Genomic DNA, 18,199 nt, shown 5'->3' with positions numbered 1-18,199 from the left:
AATTGTTATTCCAGATTTCATTTTCATTCCCTGTATTATACTCCACAATCATTCAGTATACCAAATTCCATTATCATCCGGCATTCCATATTCTATTTTCATTGCATTTTCCATAATCATTTGTTATTCCAAATTTCATTATTATTAAGTGTACCATGATCATTCTGTGTTCCATTTTCCAGTTTTCTTCCATAGTCCTTTTTTTTCTCTCCCCAAATTCCATTATAATTTAGTATTCCAAATTTATTATAACTCCATATTCCATGATCATTTTGTATTCTAAACTCCATTATCATCTGGTCTTCTATATTCCATTTGCATTCATTATTCCAAATTCCATTATCATTCCGTATTCCATTTTCCATTATCGTTTGTTATTCCAAATTTTATTTTCTTTCCCTGTATTATACTCAAAAATCATGTAGTATTCCAAATTCCATTATTATCCAGCGTTCCATATTCTATTTTCATTGCATTTTCCATTATCATTTGTTATTTCAAATTCCATCATCAAGTATTCCGATATCATTCTGTGTTCCATATTCCAGTATCATTCCATATTCCTTCATCTTTTATTTCCCAATATTCCATTATCATTCAGTATTCTGAATTTCATTATAACTCGTTATTCCACATTCCATAATCATTTGGTTTTCCAAAGCCCATTATCATCCTGCTCTATTGTCATTCAGTATTCCATATTCCATTATCATTTGTTATTCCAAATTTAATTTTCATACCCTGTATTATACTCAACAATCATTCAGTATTCCTTATTTTATTATCATTCGGCATTCCATATTCTATTTTTAATGCATTTTCCATAATCATTTGTTATTCTACATTCCATTATCCTTAAGTATTCCATTATCAATCTGTGTTCCATATTCCAGTATCATTCCATATTCCTATATTTTTTCCCAAAATTCCATTGTCATTTAGTATTTTAAATTTCATTATAACTAGTTGTTCCATAATCATTTGGTTTTCCAAAGTCCATTATCATCCTGTTCTATTGTCATTTAGTATTCCATATTCCATTATCATTTGTAATTCCAAATTTCATTTTCATCCCTGTATAGCACAGGTGTCAAACCCAGTTCCTGGAGGGCTGGAGCTCTGCACAGTTTAGTTCCAACCCTAATTAAAAACACCTGATCAAACTATTTGAGTCCTTTCGGCTTGTTTGAAACCTACAGGTAAGTGTGTTGGAGCAGGGTTGGAACTAAACTGTGCAGGGCTGTGGACCTCCAGGAACTGGCTTTGACACCTGTGCTGTATAATATTCCACAATCATTCAGTATTCCAAATTCTAAAATCATCCAGCATTCCATATTCTATTTTCAATGCATTTTCGATAATAATGTGTTATTTCAAATTCCATCATCAAGTATTCCATTATCATTCTGTGTTCCATATTCCAGTTTCCTTCCATAGTCCTTTATTTTTCCCCAAATTCCATTTTCATTTAGTATTTCAAAGGTATTATAACTGCTTATTCCATATTCCATGATCATTTTGTATCCTGAAGTCGCTGATTCGAGCCGCTAGTTGGCATGTTCTCCCCGTGTTCCCCCACAGCCTGGAGGTGAATTGAATCAACTAAATTGTCTGTAGTGTGTGAATGAGTGTGCATGGATGTTTCCCAGTACTGGATTGTGGTTGGAAGGGCATCAGCTACATAAAACAGATGCTGAAATAGATGGTGGTTCATTCTGCTGTGGTGAAATAGAGACTAAAGCCGTGCTCATACTGTGAGATTTAAGCCACGATTTTGTCATCTGAGACAAATTTGGGAAATCCTGAAAGATTCCTGAAATCCTTGACTAAAATCGGTGATCTTTGATTGTTGGTTTGACGTTCACAGACAGCCGCTTGGTGTCTGTTGCGATCAGATTTTTCCTCTGATGAAGTTCTGTCAGGCGAAGCAATGGCGTTGTAGGTAGTGCTGTCACCTCACAGCAAGAAGGTCGCTGGTTTGAGCCTCGGCTCAGTTGGCGTTTCTGTGTGGAGTTTGCATGTTCTCCCTGCGTTCGCTTGGGTTTCCTCCGGGTGCTCCGGTTTCCCCCACAGTTCAAAGACATGCAGTACAGGTGAACTGGGTAGGCTAAATTGTCCGTAGTGTATGAGTGTGTGTGTGAATGTGTCTGTGTGGATGTTTCCCAGAGATGGGTTGCGGCTGGAAGGGCATCCGCTGCATAAAAACTTGCTGGATAAGTTGGCGGTTCATTCCGCTGTGGCGACCCCGGATTAATAAAGGGACTAAGCCGACAAGAAAATGAATAAATGAATGAATGAATGAATGAAGTTCTGGCACTTTTCCTGCAGCGTGATGACAGCTGCGATGAGCATCAATCCAAGAACACATAGGAGCTTCAAATTTTATTCCCCTGGTTTTATTATTGAGACATGCCTTGTGCAAAATCGACGCTACATATAGTTTACGTTTGCTGTAAGGAATCATTTCACATCGTGGGATAGTGAAAGTGTCACGGGTGGATTACGTCAAACTCCAGGGGCGTTTTCTTTCGTGTTTGGCGAGTCTTCATTGTCGTTCAGTCTGACTTTATGACAGCTGAGATCTTACAGTGTGACATGGGAGCCATGTTCGTGCAGTCTGACATGCGACAATCGTTCAGGATTTTTTAAAAATTTAAAGTGTGAGGCGGCCTTAAGCTAAAGGAAAATAAATAAATGAATGAAATATAATGACTACCTGAAACAGAAAATAAATACAAGATGAATTTTATTGAAAGCAAAAGAAGTGCTCAGCAATGATAGAAATAACAGAGAAATGAATACGGAACAATTGATTAAAGCGGTATTTGGCTCAACAATGAGAGTCTGCTGTTCATTTATTGAGTGCCAGAAGTTTTTAAGTTTGCCTGGAGAAGTTTCTTGGTGTGATTCTGGTGTTGCATGTGAAGTCGTAAATCAACTCTGCCTTTTGCAGTTCTTTTTTTCTCTAAATAAATCCAGGCTGTTTACCTATCAGTGAATTGACTGTATATCTGCTCTGCATTTTAAGCTTTTATTAAGTGTTTTTCTGTCCTCCCTGAAAGCACTGGCTCAGTTTGCCAAAGGAAAGAGGCTGTTTTGCAGTGCAGAGATGCTCAGACCTCAGTTCACTTCTTCGAGCAGCTGTATTTATTTATCACTTTTATTGGCATTCTTTTTTCTCCTTAAATTTTCTCTTTATTATTTATTTGCTTACATAAAATAATTATAATTTGTCTTTATTTAATCACTTAATAATTAATATATAAATATTCCAACAAATCCATTTTTATGTATCATATTTTAATAATTTAATCATTATGCACTCATTAGTTTGTTAATTTTTCATATTTGTATTCATTAATTGTAGCTTTTATTATTTTTATTTAAAAGTTTGCAATTTATTTGTATATTTTTGGATTTTTTATACATTAAGTTCTTTTATTATTTTTATTGTTTTTGTTGTTATTATGATGATGATTTTTATTATTATTAATAGTAGTAGTTTTAATAATTTTTTTTACTTTTTATATATTTAAATTATTATTATTATTAATGAATAATATAATGAATTTTTCATTTGACCATTAATGTTTTTCGTATTTTTAATACAATTTTTATAATTTTATCATTATTTAATTACATAATTATTAATATATATTTACTCAACAAATCCATTGTTTATATGTAAGATTTATTTTGTGTGAATTTAGTCATTTACTCATTTTACTCATCATATACTCATTTGCTGGTTCATTTTTAATATTTTTATCACTCTTTGTACATTAATTTTTATCATTTATTTTTATATAGTTTATTATTGTGGTTGTTGTACTTTTTTTCTATTTTAAGTGATTATTAATAGTTAATTTCTTATTTTTACCATTAATAATTTTTCATTTTATTTTTATGAAAATATATTTTAATAGAATCTTTATTTAAACACTTAATCATTATTATATTTAACCCAATAAATCCATTGTTTTTATGTAATATTTAAATTAATTATTTTTTTGTTTATGTTCATCATTCATTTATTTATTTGTTATTTTTTCATATTTTTCTATCCTTTTTTATTATTTATTTTAGCAGTTTTTAAAATTATTATTTTAATTAATTTTAAGTTTTTTCTCTATTGTTAAAGTAATTATTATGAATTAATTTCTTATTTTTACCATTAATATTTTTCAGTTTATTTTCCTAAAAATCAGTTCTTTATATTTTAAAAGAATCTTTATTTAATCACCTAATCTATCGTTTAAATGTAATATTTTTAAAATAGTTATTTTATTTCTAATTATCATTTATCATTATCACTTAATCATTATTACATTTACCCAACAAATTCATTGTGTATATGTAATATTTTTGTAATTAATTTATAAATTTATTTATATTTATCATTCACTCATTTGGTAATTTTTCATATTTTCATTATTTTTTTGTAATTTCTTTCTTGTCATTTATTTTTACATTATTATTATTATTATTATTATTTATATTAATTAATCAATTTATTAAAAAAATATTTTTTTGTTTGCTAATTCATTTTGGTTATATAAATTTAAACCTTTTACATTTTAATATTTTTAATCCAAATGTGCTTTAAAATCATGGAGAAAATTGTCATTTTTATTATTATTATTATTATTATTATTATTAATGTAATAATAATAATAATAATAATAATAATAATACTTATTATTATTATTATTATTATTATTATTATGTTTAATATTATTTTATTATTATTTTATTATTATTACTATTATTATCATCATCATCATCATTTATTTAATTATTTATTTTCTTTTAGGAGTGGCTACAACACTACTCGTAGTTTCTCGCACAACCCAACCACAATCAGCAACCAGTCTACAACATTCTTCAACGTCCTCCAAGAGGATTTTCATTTGCCGCTCCTGAATATCAGTAAGTCTGCACCCATAAACCTCCACACTCATTCATGCGGCGCGGCTTTACTCATTATTGTGCTAATGAACTAAAGTCAGTCTGCGCCACGTCTCTGCCAACATATGAATCGCCTCTATAAAAATCCATCTTGCTGAAGCAGGTCTATAATAATGGATGTGTGCGTGTGTGTGTGTTGTATGTGCATATGGCTGCGTCATTGTGGATAAACGCAGCTCATTTGCATGCACGGAGCGCAGGCCCACGCTTAATATTTAACAAGATATATATGCAGCGGCACACAGGCCTGAAAATGAGAAAATGAGCTGCCTGATAGAATTACGTCCTCGCCTTTAATTTCTGAGCAAGAGACAGCCAGATATCAGACATAGCGGGAAAACACACAGCATTTCACACTCATTCAATGTCTTTTAAAATACACATGAAATCAAAACTAACCACTCTGATTTTGTTCGCTTGCATTACTAGTTTAATAGTGAACAATTAATCTGTGCATTTCAGTAAGAAAAAAATGTTTGCCTTTCTTATGTTTAATTGAAATCTAAAATTGCACTTCCTATTTGTTTTCAGTTAAATTCTCAGATGATGTCAGTCTGAGGAATTGGGCGTGGCTAACATACTTAACCACGCCCCTCCAGCTGTTAGTTTTGACAACAAACAGAAATGGTGTGGAGGAGAAGGAGTCTGTTAAGTTTTAATAACTATCTCAAAACCCTTTCCCTGGCCATTTCAAATGAAATACCTACTTATCCAATCAGGACAGAGTAGAAAAAAACAAGCCACGCCCACTGTTTTCTCATTTAATATTTAGTTTCTCTAGGAACTGCGTCACAATACAGAAAAATGTTTGCAGCTTCTGGTTCATGCAGACTTTAAGGGCCCTGTTTTGATGGTCCATGCGCAGAGCGCAAAACGCAGGGCGCAAACGCTTTCAGGGCATGTCAGGACGCGTTTTTGCTAATTTTAGGACGGGAAATCTGCCTTGCGCCGCGGCGCATGGTCTAAAAGGGTTGAGTTTATTTTCTTAATGAGTTATTGGTGTGTTTTGAGAATAAACCAATTAGAGTCTCATCTCCCATTCCCTTTAAGAGCCAGCTGCGTCGCGCCAAGAGCGCATTCGCTATTTACAGGACGCAAAGTAAGTCTAAGTGGAAAAAAATTAGCATTTCACTAGCAAACAGTTAACAGTTGACAGTTTTTTAACAGAAAACTGTTAAACAGAGCATCTACTGCGTGAGAATGAGAGATAATGGAACTACTTTCACTTTCGCTCTTTGATAGGGAAACCTTTACGCACAGACATCAATTAGTCTATAAATAAATACTTTCGTTTGTTAAGCGCAAATATTCGTTTCAAAACTATTTCTAAATTCAGTTCTAATTTCCAGCAAACGAATAAATGAATAATAATAGCAAAATGTGCTCAAAAACCTGAGTTATATCCTAAAACACATGCTGTGCCCCATATGGTCTAAAACCTGACAGGTGGGCAAATCTAAGCTTGTTTTCAGTAAAACAAATATAAATATGGATATAATACAGAATACTGCTAATAATAATAACATTCTACAAAAGCAAATTGTTATGAATGAACTGAAAAAAGCCTCCCGAGATGAAGAAGACATAAAAGCAATGGTTTTTCATATTTATGTAGGCTAGAAAATAATATGTTTTGTAATATTTTAATCCTTTATATTTATATCCTATATCTATTCTTATTATATCCTATATATATCCTTAATATTTACATTTTTTTCATATGTAAAGATATTTGCCTATTGCTCTCTTGTGTGTATTAAGCAGTGTGTAAGCGAGGCGCAACTCTGCGCCGGAGTTTAGACCGGGTTAGTTTTGGTCTAATGAAAAATCTATTTTAGTTTCTCAAAATAGCAACGCGCCAGCGGTCCACCTCAGAACGCCTTCCTTTTTAGACCAGAACGCCTATGGGCGCACAAATGAGCGCTAATGCATTTGCTATTTAAACAGCGTAGCGCAACGCCTCAAAACGACTCTTGCGCCAAGCTGAAACTACCAAAAGACCATTGCGCCACGCCTTGCGCCACACTGCGCCGAGTGTATGATAGGGCCCAAAGTGTTTTTTAGCCAACAATAGACTTCTGCTGACAAGGTTGAAGGGATCATTGTCACTTTTATATGACAGTGTTTCCTCTAGGATTTTTTCCAGCTGTTGTCGCAGACTCTGTTGGGCCTTTTACACAGATCCACCAACTACCTGTGACAATATTTCAATGACACGTCGTGAGCACAGTATTACAAGTCCAGATCGCGTTCATGTAATGCGAATCCCTTTCCTTGTGTGCTGATTTTCTCTGTTAGTGGACCAACTCTTTTGTACGCCCTCATATATTCTCTGCTCAAGTGCAGATTTTCTTGTGCGCTCTCAAATAAACACTGTTGAAGTGCGATTTAGTGCGTTTATGTTACAGGTATGTCTACAACATCTGTTCAATTTGCTAGAAATATTTAGGAATTTCTCTAATAGACCTAGAGAACGGCATTAATGCGTCCTGAAGTAAAGTGAAACAGCTATAAACTCCAACAAGATAAAGTCATCTGCACATTTTAAAGTATTATAAAGCATTATCTGTAAAGTTTAATTATAGAAACTGTGTTCATCTCAGCTGAAAGCTAGCCTCAGCCATCACGCAGCTGTCAGTCAGTCAGCTTGTCACCTTAAAGGGTTAAACAAATAACGCACAGCACTACTACGGTTACAGAAAGTTTGCGCTGTTATAATGTACTTACCTTTTAATTAATTATTAATTTAATAATTTATAATTTAAAGATTTGGTGGGATTATATCCCGCTATTAAAAAAACAATGACTAAATGTTTTGAATGAGAAGTAATGTAGCAGTGGCGGGGTGAGTTTTGGTGTCGCACTGCCATGGAAAAATGAATGTAGCGGAAACCATATATGCTTTCTTAATTATAGTGTTGATGTTGTGATTTAGTTCAAATATAATCAGTTAAATAGATTTATGCCTTCGTTTAGTTGTTTAAGTGTAAAACGAGATGAAATATTGCTTAAATGTCCCATGAAGTGCTTAGAAATATGCTTTTTATTCAATGTTTGACAGTTTGAACTTAAACACAAGTGAAGGTGGCACATAGTGCAGCTCCTCCCCTTATTAAAATAACAGCCAATAGCATTTGTTTTATCACAGTTCTGCCAGTGAGAGTGGTTGAGATCAAGGGCATCAAATGAAAAGTAAATGTATAGCGTCTTGAAGGGGCGGGGCATGTCATATACTAGAGAGCATTTGATTGGTTATGAATGTGGAACTACTAGAATTCTAGAGTTACCATAACGAACATTCTGACCATTCTCATATAAGGCATGATATTGTCACGTCATATTTACATTCAGAGCTTCTAATGGGAAATTAAAATATCTGTCATCATATTTAATTAAGTTGTCGTCCTAAAAATACAATCTTTTTGGTAATGAAGACTGTGTAGTAGGCACACGTATAACTAATGCACGTCAATAAACATCACCTATGTACAATATAACTGCAGGTTAACTATATATTCAGTTGAAGTCAGAATTATTAGCCCCCCTGTGAATTTAGTTTTCTTTTTTCAACATTTTCCAAATGTTGTTTAACAGAGCAGGGAAATTTTCACAGTATGTCTGATTAGATTCTTTTCTTCCAGTTAATTATTATTTGTTTTATTTCGGCTAGAATAAAAGCTGTTTTTAATTTTTTAATAACCCTTTTAAGGTGAAAATGATTAGCCCCTTTAAGCTAATTTATTTTTTAATAATCTACAGCAGGGGTCACCAACCCTGTTCCTGGAGAGCTACCTTTCAGCAGAATTCAGTCTCAACCCTGATCAAACACACCTGAACCACCTAAAGCAGCACTTGATAATTACAAACAGGTGTGTTTAGTCAGGGTTGCAACTGAAATGTGCAGGAAGGTAGCTCTCCAGGAACAGGGTTGGTGAGCCCTGGTCTACAGAACAAACCATCAGAATACAATAACTTGCCTAATTCTCCTAACCTGACTAGTTAACCTAATTAACCTAGTTTAGCCTTTAAATGTCACTTTAAACTGTATGGAAGTCTTGAAAAAATATTTAGTAAAATATTATTTACTCATGACAAAGATAAAATAAATCAGTTATTAGAAATGAGTTATTAAAACGGTAATGTTTAGAAATGTGTGGAAAAAATCTGCTCTCTGTTAAACAGAAATTGGGGAAAAAAACAGGGGGGCTAATAATTCTGACTTCAAATATATATATATATATATATATATATATATATATATATATATATATATATATATATATATATATATATATATATATATATATATATATATATACACACACACAAATTTAACTGTTAAATGCAATTACTTACAATTATTGTGAAAAGAGCTATACAGATAAACTTAAATTGAACTAAAGTTAGACCACCTGTGAATGTTCGTGACTTACTTTCATTTTCACTTTGAGTCTTCAGTAGTTTCAAAAACACAGATTTCTTTACAATTTAAAACGGCATGTTTGGATATTTTTTTTCTGCTAAAGATGCTGTAGTCCTTAAAAACAAACAAAAAAATTTAAATAAAAAAATGTTACACATACCCGAGAAACGGTTTTACATAAACTTTTGGCGGTTTTAAAACCTTGACTTTTTCAAACCACGGTACACCTTGAAAACAGTTATCGTCTCATGCCTAGTACAAACACAAATCAGTATTTTGGATAATTCAGTTGCCTTTTTTGTTATATTAGATAAATATTCATTCATTTATGTTCTTGTCGGCTTAGTTCCTTTATTAATCTGGGGTCGCCACAGCGGAATGAACCGCCAACTTATCCAGCACGTTTTTACGCAGCGGATGCCCTTCCAGCCACAACCCATCTCTGGGAAACATCCACAAACATTCACACACACTCATACACTACGGACAATTTAGCCTACCCAATTCACCTGTACCGCATGTGTTTGGACTGTGGGGGAAACCGGTGCACCCAGAGGAAACCCACGCGAACACAGGGAGAACATGCAAATTCCACACAGAAACGCCAACTGAGCCGAGGATTGAACCAGCGACCTTCTTGCTGTGAAGCAACAGCACTACCTACTGCGCCACTGCTTCACCCTTTAGATAAATATATTCAATTAAGTTTTTGTTAATTAGCTTTTATTTCAGCTAATAATATCTGTTGTATTGTTCATTCCACTCACATTTGTAAAAACGAATAACCTAACTTAATTCCTTCATGTTGTCCTAACACAAATCGAGCAGCATTTATTTTTAGCAGCGCATGCCTTTAATTGATAAACTGCAGGCTAAAATGACACAGATTTATTTCTGACACCTATTCGTCTTCATATTAATAGAGAATAGTGAATGTTATTGAAGCGCTGTAAGTCTATCAGGAGATGTTTTGATAAATGTTGCCTGTGGTTTTTGCCAAGTGAACAGCGAGAGGGTGTTTCAGATCAATCACGTGGCGTTTCGTCTGTAATTTTATTGATGAGTTTCTCAGCGAGAGTTGGAGCTGGAGAAAAACTCTGAAGCTCCCGCCGTCGTGGTTCACCGTAGGAGCTGATTTAACATTCATCTATTTTCTACATTTCAAGCAGGCGTGTGATGAGGCGACCCCAGGCTTCTTCAGGACCTCTCACCTTTTTATTATCCTTTGCTTTCATTTAACTCTTTTGGCTTTGCTTTTGTTTAGTTTTTTTTTTTTTTTCCAATTTCCATCACTTCCTACTTGTTTTATATAATATAATATAATATAATATAATATAATATAATATAATATAATATAATATAATATAATATAATATAATATAATATAATATAATATAATATAATATAATACACTCACCGGCCTCTTTATTAGGTACACCTTACTAGTACCGGGTTGGACTCCCTTTTGCCTTCAGAACTACCTTAATCCTTCGTGGCATAGATTCAACAATATACTGGAAAATTATTTGGTGAATGTGGAGGCCATTTGAGTACAGTGAACTCATTGTCATGTTTAAGAAACCAGTCTGAGATGATTCGTGCTTTCTGACATGGCGCTTTATCCTGCTGGGAGTAGCCATCAGAAGATGGGTAAACTGTGGTCATAAAGGGATGTACATGATCAGCAACAATACTCAGGGAGGCTGTGGCGTTGAATATTTTCTCTTTTTGGACCATTCTCTGGAAACCCTAAAGATGGTTGTGCGTTAAAATCCCAGTAGATTAGCAGTTTCTGAAATACTCAGACCAGCCTGTCTGGCACCAACAACCATGGCACGTTTAAAGTCACTTAAATCACCTTTCTTCCACATTCTGATGCTCAGTTTGAACTTCAGCAGATCGTCTTGACCATGTCTACATGCCTAAATACATTAAATTGCTGCCATGTAATTGGCTGATTAGAAATTTGCATTAACAAGCAGTCGGACAGGTGCACCTAATAAAGTGGCTGGTGAGTGTATAATAATATAATATAATATAATATAATATAATATAATATAATATAATATAATATAATATAATATAATATAATATAATATAATAAATTAAGTTTAACAACTATTAATTCCTACAAGGGCAAATAAATTAGGGCAGTGTATATTATATTAAAGTCATTATATTGGATAATTGTATTCATTTAACTTTATTTATTAGCCATTATTTTAATAAATGCTTTTAAATTATTAAACATTTTAGATATTTATTTGATAACATAATTATTTTATGACCTTATAAAATTTTGATGATATTTATACATTTGTTTTATTTATTTTTTATATATTTTGTGTAATTATGTTTGGTAATTTCAGTATTTAATTCAATTTAGTTTATCATTATTAATTAACTGTTTATTATTATTATTAATATTAATAATAATAATAATAATAATAATAATAATAATAATAATAATAATAATAATAATAATAATAATAATAATATTTATTCATTTTCTTTTTGGAAAGAAAAAATAAAGTGCCTTTATCAACCCAAGGTTTTCACAGCGGAATAAATCGCCAATTCATTCAGCATATGTTTCATGGAGCAGATGCCCTTCCAGCTGCAACCCATCTCTGGGAAAATTATTATTATTATTATTATTATTTATTCATTCATTCATTCTTTTTCTTTTTGGCTTAGTCCCTTTATTAATTTGCGGTCAACACAGGGGAATGAACCGCCAACTTATCCAGCATATGTTTAACACAACGAATGCCCTTCTAACCCATTACTGGGAAACACCCATACACTCTCATTCACACACATACACTAAAGACAATTTAGCCTACCAAATTCACCTGTACCGCATGTCTTTGGACTGTGGGGGAAACCGGAGCACCCGAAGAAAACCCACGTTAACACAGGGAGAACATGCAAACTCCACACAGAAATGCCAACTGACCCAGCCGGGACTCGAACCAACAACCTTTTTATCCACTGCGCCACCGTCCCATTATTATTATTATTAATTTATCTGCAAAAAATATTTTCCTTGATGTTTTTTTTCATTACATTTATGTTTTTATTTTATTTCTCCATTTTTATTTTCACTTTCACCTATTGCTACTTTGTACACTCAAATTTTTTTTTTTTGTACCTTTTTATTAGTATTATTGTTTATTTAAATGATTTTTAGAAGAAAAAACTAAGGTAGATTAAGGTAGATCAATCAGAAATAATCTCTAAAAACAACCTTGAACACATCGTTATAGCCTCTTCGTTTTTTTGTTTTGCCTCTCCAACACTTTATTTTGTTGGTCCATCTGAGTATTAGTAGACTGTCTGCTTAATATCTGTTGATTTGCTCCTTCAACAGACAATTAACTGACTATAAGAAACTTTGCAAGTTCATGTCAACTTACACTAAACCTAACCTCAACCCTAACCCCAACCTAAAAGTCTACTTATGATCTAATGAGAATGAGTTGGCATGTAAATGCAATGTAACTTAATTCAACAAATGGACCATCAAAATAAAGTGTGACCCATCATTTTGTTCATATACAGAAGACAAACTTGCATTTCCTTCAAACTCAATTCTATGAACTCAAAGTCTCTTCCTTTCTCAGAACTCAACTTTATTTCCACATGTCGTCTTGTGCACTCACTGAATCCAGCAAAAAAAGCTGTCAGAAATCAGACTTGAGCTGAGCAAAATGATCAGAAAGCTTTTGTCAATCTGCTGTTTAATATGCATGTGACGCTTCACGGGATTTTCAGCTCTCCAAGCTACTTTTTGGCCAAATTCAATTCACTTCCCGTGTTTCCAGTCTTCTCCATGTCTGCTCTAATAACCTGCGGATACAGAGGTCACTGGAGGTCATCAAAGCTCGTAATTAAATCTCCAAAAGGTCAGCTTCTCCTCTGGGTTCGAGCGTTATGAATCCTCCTGATATGAAGTTCGCTGTGAGTTTAAAGGCCAGCGCTTTTCTCCCGCACACTTTTTTTTCCCTAACGGAGGGGAAAGGTCGCCATTCCGGACGTTTTCTGACATTAATTCCATGCAGTCATTAATAGCTGAATTAATTATTGCTGAATACAGTTGGATGTACAGTTGAAGTCAGAATTATTAGATCTCCTGTGAATTTTTTTCCCAAATGATGTTTAACAGAGAAAGGAATTTTTCACAGTATTTCAGATAATGTTTTTTCTTCTAGAGAAAGTCTTATTTGTTTTATTTTGGCTAGAATGAAAGCAATTTTTTAAAAAAATTTTAAACACCATTTTAAGGTCAATATTATTAGCCCCATTAAGCCAGGGGTTCTCAAAGTGGGGGTCAAGACCCCCCCCCCCACTGTATATACTGCTGCATATAGTTACTATAGTAGCTTAGGTAATTACATCATATTAAAGACACAGGAATAGCGTCAGATGCAGCAAATTAGTTTTATAATACCAGGTTAAACTTTCTGGCACATTTACAGCATATACAGAAAAAAATAAACAAAGAATAGACTTGGGTCTATTGGCGTGTGTGCGCCATTGCATGCAAGGTTTCTGTGTTTATAACCACCTCAGAGGATATTGAGGGTTGCCAGTCACTGGCATTGTTATTTTGGGGGTCGTGAGCTGAAAAGTTTGGGAACCCCTGCTTTAAGCTATATTGTTTACAGAACTAACCGTCGTTATACAGTAGCTATGTTTCCATTCAGTTATTTATGCATAATTTGGATATGCACATAAAAAATGGTTGATGAAAATGACAAATGCGCATCAATTTTAAAAATGCGCATAAAAAACATATGGCATAACTGAGTGAGAAACTTTTTATTTGATAAAAAAGCGCATGACACATTTTTACTGAACAAATTCCAGTATGCACATTAAAAAAGTCATGTGACTTTGTTATAAGAGATCATGTGAGGATCCAAATGTAGCCCAGGCTCATTCTGAAAATATACCCCTGTAAACATTTCTGGAGATCGCCAAATAGGTTCTTAAACACGTTCTGATACATTTTATTGCAGTTTTTGTTTTCGAGAATCCACCAGAGGCTGCTGTGTATGCTTCTTCAGATCTCTAATTTCTCTTGTGAGTGCCTTTTGCGCCTGTTCTTCTTGCATAAATCCACCAGAGGTCACTGTCAACTGACTGACAGATGCACCGACTCAGCCTCGTCCTTCCATAAACCCAACCGATAGTCTTTTCAAAAGTACCAGCTGACCCGCACGCTGCCTTCCCCAAACCTAACTGACATTTTTAAAAAACAATCTAGAAAAAGAAAAGTCCTTGCCTGATTTTTTTCCGCGTTTTACCACATTCTGTTTACTTGTTTATTTTATTTTATAGCTCTTGGTTTTTGTCTTACCTTGTTTCTGAACCCATTTTTCACCAGACTGGAACCTCGTCATCGTAGTCAACTCTTCTCTGCTTCTCAAGTCTGCCGATGTACATGGCAATCTACTGGTCAAACAGTTAACGTTCGAGGTTACTAAAGTAACCCTTCGTTCCCCGAGGAGGGGAACGGAAGCACTATAAGTGGATTTGATTGTAAAATCCACGCATTGGGAGGTTCGGTTCAGAAGCTACTCGTCTGAAAGAGTATTGAACGGGCCAATTAAGAATGAATTGGCAGCGCAAGCCTGCGCAGGTGAGCGGCATAAGCAATCAACTGAGTATATAAGCTCACCTGGCGCCAGCAGACGCTATCCTTTTTAAGCTGAAGAGACTTTCAACAGCTAAGGGACAGTCATTATGGCGACGGAGTATAGTGCTTCCGTTCCCCTCCTCGGGGAACAAAGGGTTACTTTAGTAACCTCGAACGTTCCCCTTCGGGGGGAACTTCAGCACTATAAGTGGATTTGATTGTAAAATCCACGCATTGGGAGCCCATTGAAAGCGCCATAATGACTGCACCTTACCAACACCCCCGATGAGGAGATAGTCAAGCAAGCGTGACGCACCCACATCATGGGGGGCGCGGTCCTCCAACGTGTCCCTGGCCCTAATTTATCCTACTTCAACAGAAGTTTTACGGATTTATATATATTTTTTGGGAAGTCGTGAGCATCTAGATAATTCTAGGAAAATACAACAGTACGTTGGGAAGCGTGCAATCCCGATAGGGAGGACGATGCGGAGGCCATCCGTTACCCAAGGGGGGATAGATGGCAGAATTACATATGGACTAGCCCTAAAAAGGGGGAGTACGCATAGCAAAAGAGTGGTTAGCGGGGAGGGAAGACACGGGTCCGCCCAGGGGGGGGGGGGACTTAACCGTGGCGGAATAAGCATATGGGATCGCCTAGTGGGGATCACTCATAGCAGGCACCTTTACCCAAAACGCGGGCTGACCAGCGGGCAGACCTACAACGTAGTGGGCCGGCAAGTGACTCCTCCGCTGAGTCAGTGCTGGGGGCCACGGAGGAATCTGCAGGGCTCACCTGACGGGGAACTTTACTGACAGATAAAAAGGCGCACGTATCTCCGTGTTAGGGAAAATGGCGCAGCAAGCGTGTTTCAACACCCTACCGAATTGTTTCCTCAATCACCAAGGGTTACCTAATACCCTTGAGGAAACCGGCTCCACTCGCAGATTGTAAAACCTTGCAAATGTGTTGGGTGTTACCCAGCCCGCAGCTCTACAGATGTCTGTTAGAGGGGCGCCGCGTGCGCGCGCTCGAGAGGATGCGAAGCTCCGAGTGGAGTGCGCACGCGCTCTCGGGGGACGCGGCTCATCTCGGCTCTGATAGTGAAAGAAAGGCATCCACAATCTAGTGGGAACTTATTTCGGTACGGCACTTCCCTGCTGCCGACCGCTATAACAGACGAAGAGCTGCTCAGATGATCTAAACTCTGAGTGCGGTCCGGATAATACGCAAAACGCGAACTGGACAATAAGAAGGGCTGGGTCTGCCTCCTCCGAGGGCAGCGCTTGCAGGCTCACTACCTCGTATTAAAACGGAGTGGTAGGAACCTTGGGCACATATCGCGGGCGGGGTCTCAGGACGTGAGAGAAGCCAGCCCAATTACAGGCACGAGTCACTGACCGAAAAATGCCTCCGGGTCCCCGACCCTCTAATCGATATCAACGCGACCAGCAGAGCTGTCTTCAGGGACAGAAAAATACTGAGTCGAGGATCGAAGGGATCTGACGCGGCTTGTGTAGCGAGGGCGAGATCCTAAGAGGGCATGAGAGGGGGCGGGGTGGATTAATTCGCTTAACGCCCCTGAGGAACCGGATGATGAGGTTATGCGTTCCCACGGTGCTGCCAGCCACCGCGTTATGAGAGCGGAGATGGCAGCCACGTAACCTTGAGTGTGGAGGGCGACAGCCTGCTCTCCAACTTCTCTCGGCGTAAAGAAAGCACAACGCTGATCTGGCAAATTACGGGGGTCTTCTCAGCGAGAGACACACCATTCAGTGAATAGACTCCACGTCAGGGCATAGGCGCGCTCGGGGAGGCTCTAGCCCGAGTGACGGTATTAGCCACCGCAATCGGAGGTTACCTAAGTCTTCCTCGCGTCTAAAAATCTCTTCAAAGATCGGCGAGGGTGCCAGGTGGTGCCCTGTCCCTGAGAGAGTAGGTGCTCTCTCGAAGGGACTGCCAGGGGAGGGCTATCGCGAGGGAGAGCTCTGACATCCAGGTCCGGTTGAGCCAGAGGGGCGCAACCAGCAACCTGTTCCTCGTCCTCCCTGACCTTGCACAGTAACTGCGCGAGCAGGCTCACTGGGGGAACGGCGCGTGCCCCGAGGCCAGCTGTAAGCCAGTGCATCCGTGCCGAGAGCACTCGATCAGGGAAAGAACAACTGGCAATGAGCGATCTCGGGGGAAGCAACAGATCGATCTGGGCTTCCCCGAATCGCGCCCATATCAGCTGAACAGACTCGGGGTGGAGTCTCCATTCTCCAGGACGCAAGGCTGCCGTGAGAGCGCATCGGCTGCACGGTTGAGCTTGCCTGAATATGAATGGCGTGCAGCGATTTCAGCCGCGGATGACTCCAGAGGAGCAGACGGCGGGCGAGCTGAGACATGCGGCGAGAGCGCATACCCCCTATACGGCTGATATACGCCACCGCCGCCGTACTGTCCGTCCTGACCAGCACGTGTTGCCGCTCCAGCACCGGAAAAAACGGTGGAGAGCGAGGAACACTGCCAACAGCTCCAGGCGATATGCCAATGCAACTGGGTACCTTTCCACAGGTCCGCAGCCGCATGCCCGCAACGCACAGCCCCCCAGCCCGTGTTGGAAGTGTCTGCTGAAACGACAACAAGACTGGACGCCTGTTCTAGAGACACCCAGGCCTGTAGGAACGAGGGGTCGCTCCAAGGGCTGAGGGCGCGGCGACACAGCGCAGTAACAGAGACTCGCGCGCGCGCGCGCGCGTGCCATGCGCATCTGGGGACTCGATCGTGAAGCCAGTGCTGAAGTGGTCTCATATAGAATAATCCGAGCGGCATGAAGCGGCTGCGGATGCCATATGCCCCAGGAGCCTCTGAAATAGTTTCAGTGGGACCACTATTTTACTGTCGAGCTCTCTCAGACAGTACAGCATCAGCTGAGCGCGCTCTCCGGAGAGGCGCGCTGCCATGGTGACCGAGTCCAGCTCCAGCCCGAGAGAAGAGATCCTCTGCACGGGGGCGAGTTTGCTCTTTTCTCGGTTGACCTGAAACCCCCACAGGTGGAAGTGCCAGAGCACTTTGTCTCTGTGCATAATCAACTGCTCCGAGAGAGGGCAAAAATCAGCCAGTCGTAAAGAAATTGAGTATGCAGATGCCCGCGAGCCGAAGGGGCGCTGAGGCACCCTCC

At 37.7% G+C, this 18,199-nt stretch overlaps 1 long non-coding RNA gene across 1 annotated transcript in view; it reads left to right on the top strand.

Moving 5' to 3' along the window:
- The window catches only part of LOC141381137 (uncharacterized), an 84,657-nt gene that overhangs the window by 30,273 nt on the left and 36,185 nt on the right, over nt 1-18,199 (top strand). Inside the window, exon 4 of the long non-coding RNA XR_012400806.1 lies at nt 4,814-4,929. This is a non-coding gene — a long non-coding RNA (uncharacterized lncRNA). The remainder of the gene's footprint in view (nt 1-4,813; nt 4,930-18,199) is intronic.

The sequence above is a fragment of the Danio rerio genome, chromosome 3 (assembly GCF_049306965.1).
Source record: "Danio rerio strain Tuebingen ecotype United States chromosome 3, GRCz12tu, whole genome shotgun sequence".
Lineage (NCBI taxonomy): Eukaryota > Metazoa > Chordata > Actinopteri > Cypriniformes > Danionidae > Danio > Danio rerio.
The sequence above is the reverse complement of the archived record's forward strand: the minus strand, read 5'-3'. Positions and strand labels throughout refer to the sequence as shown.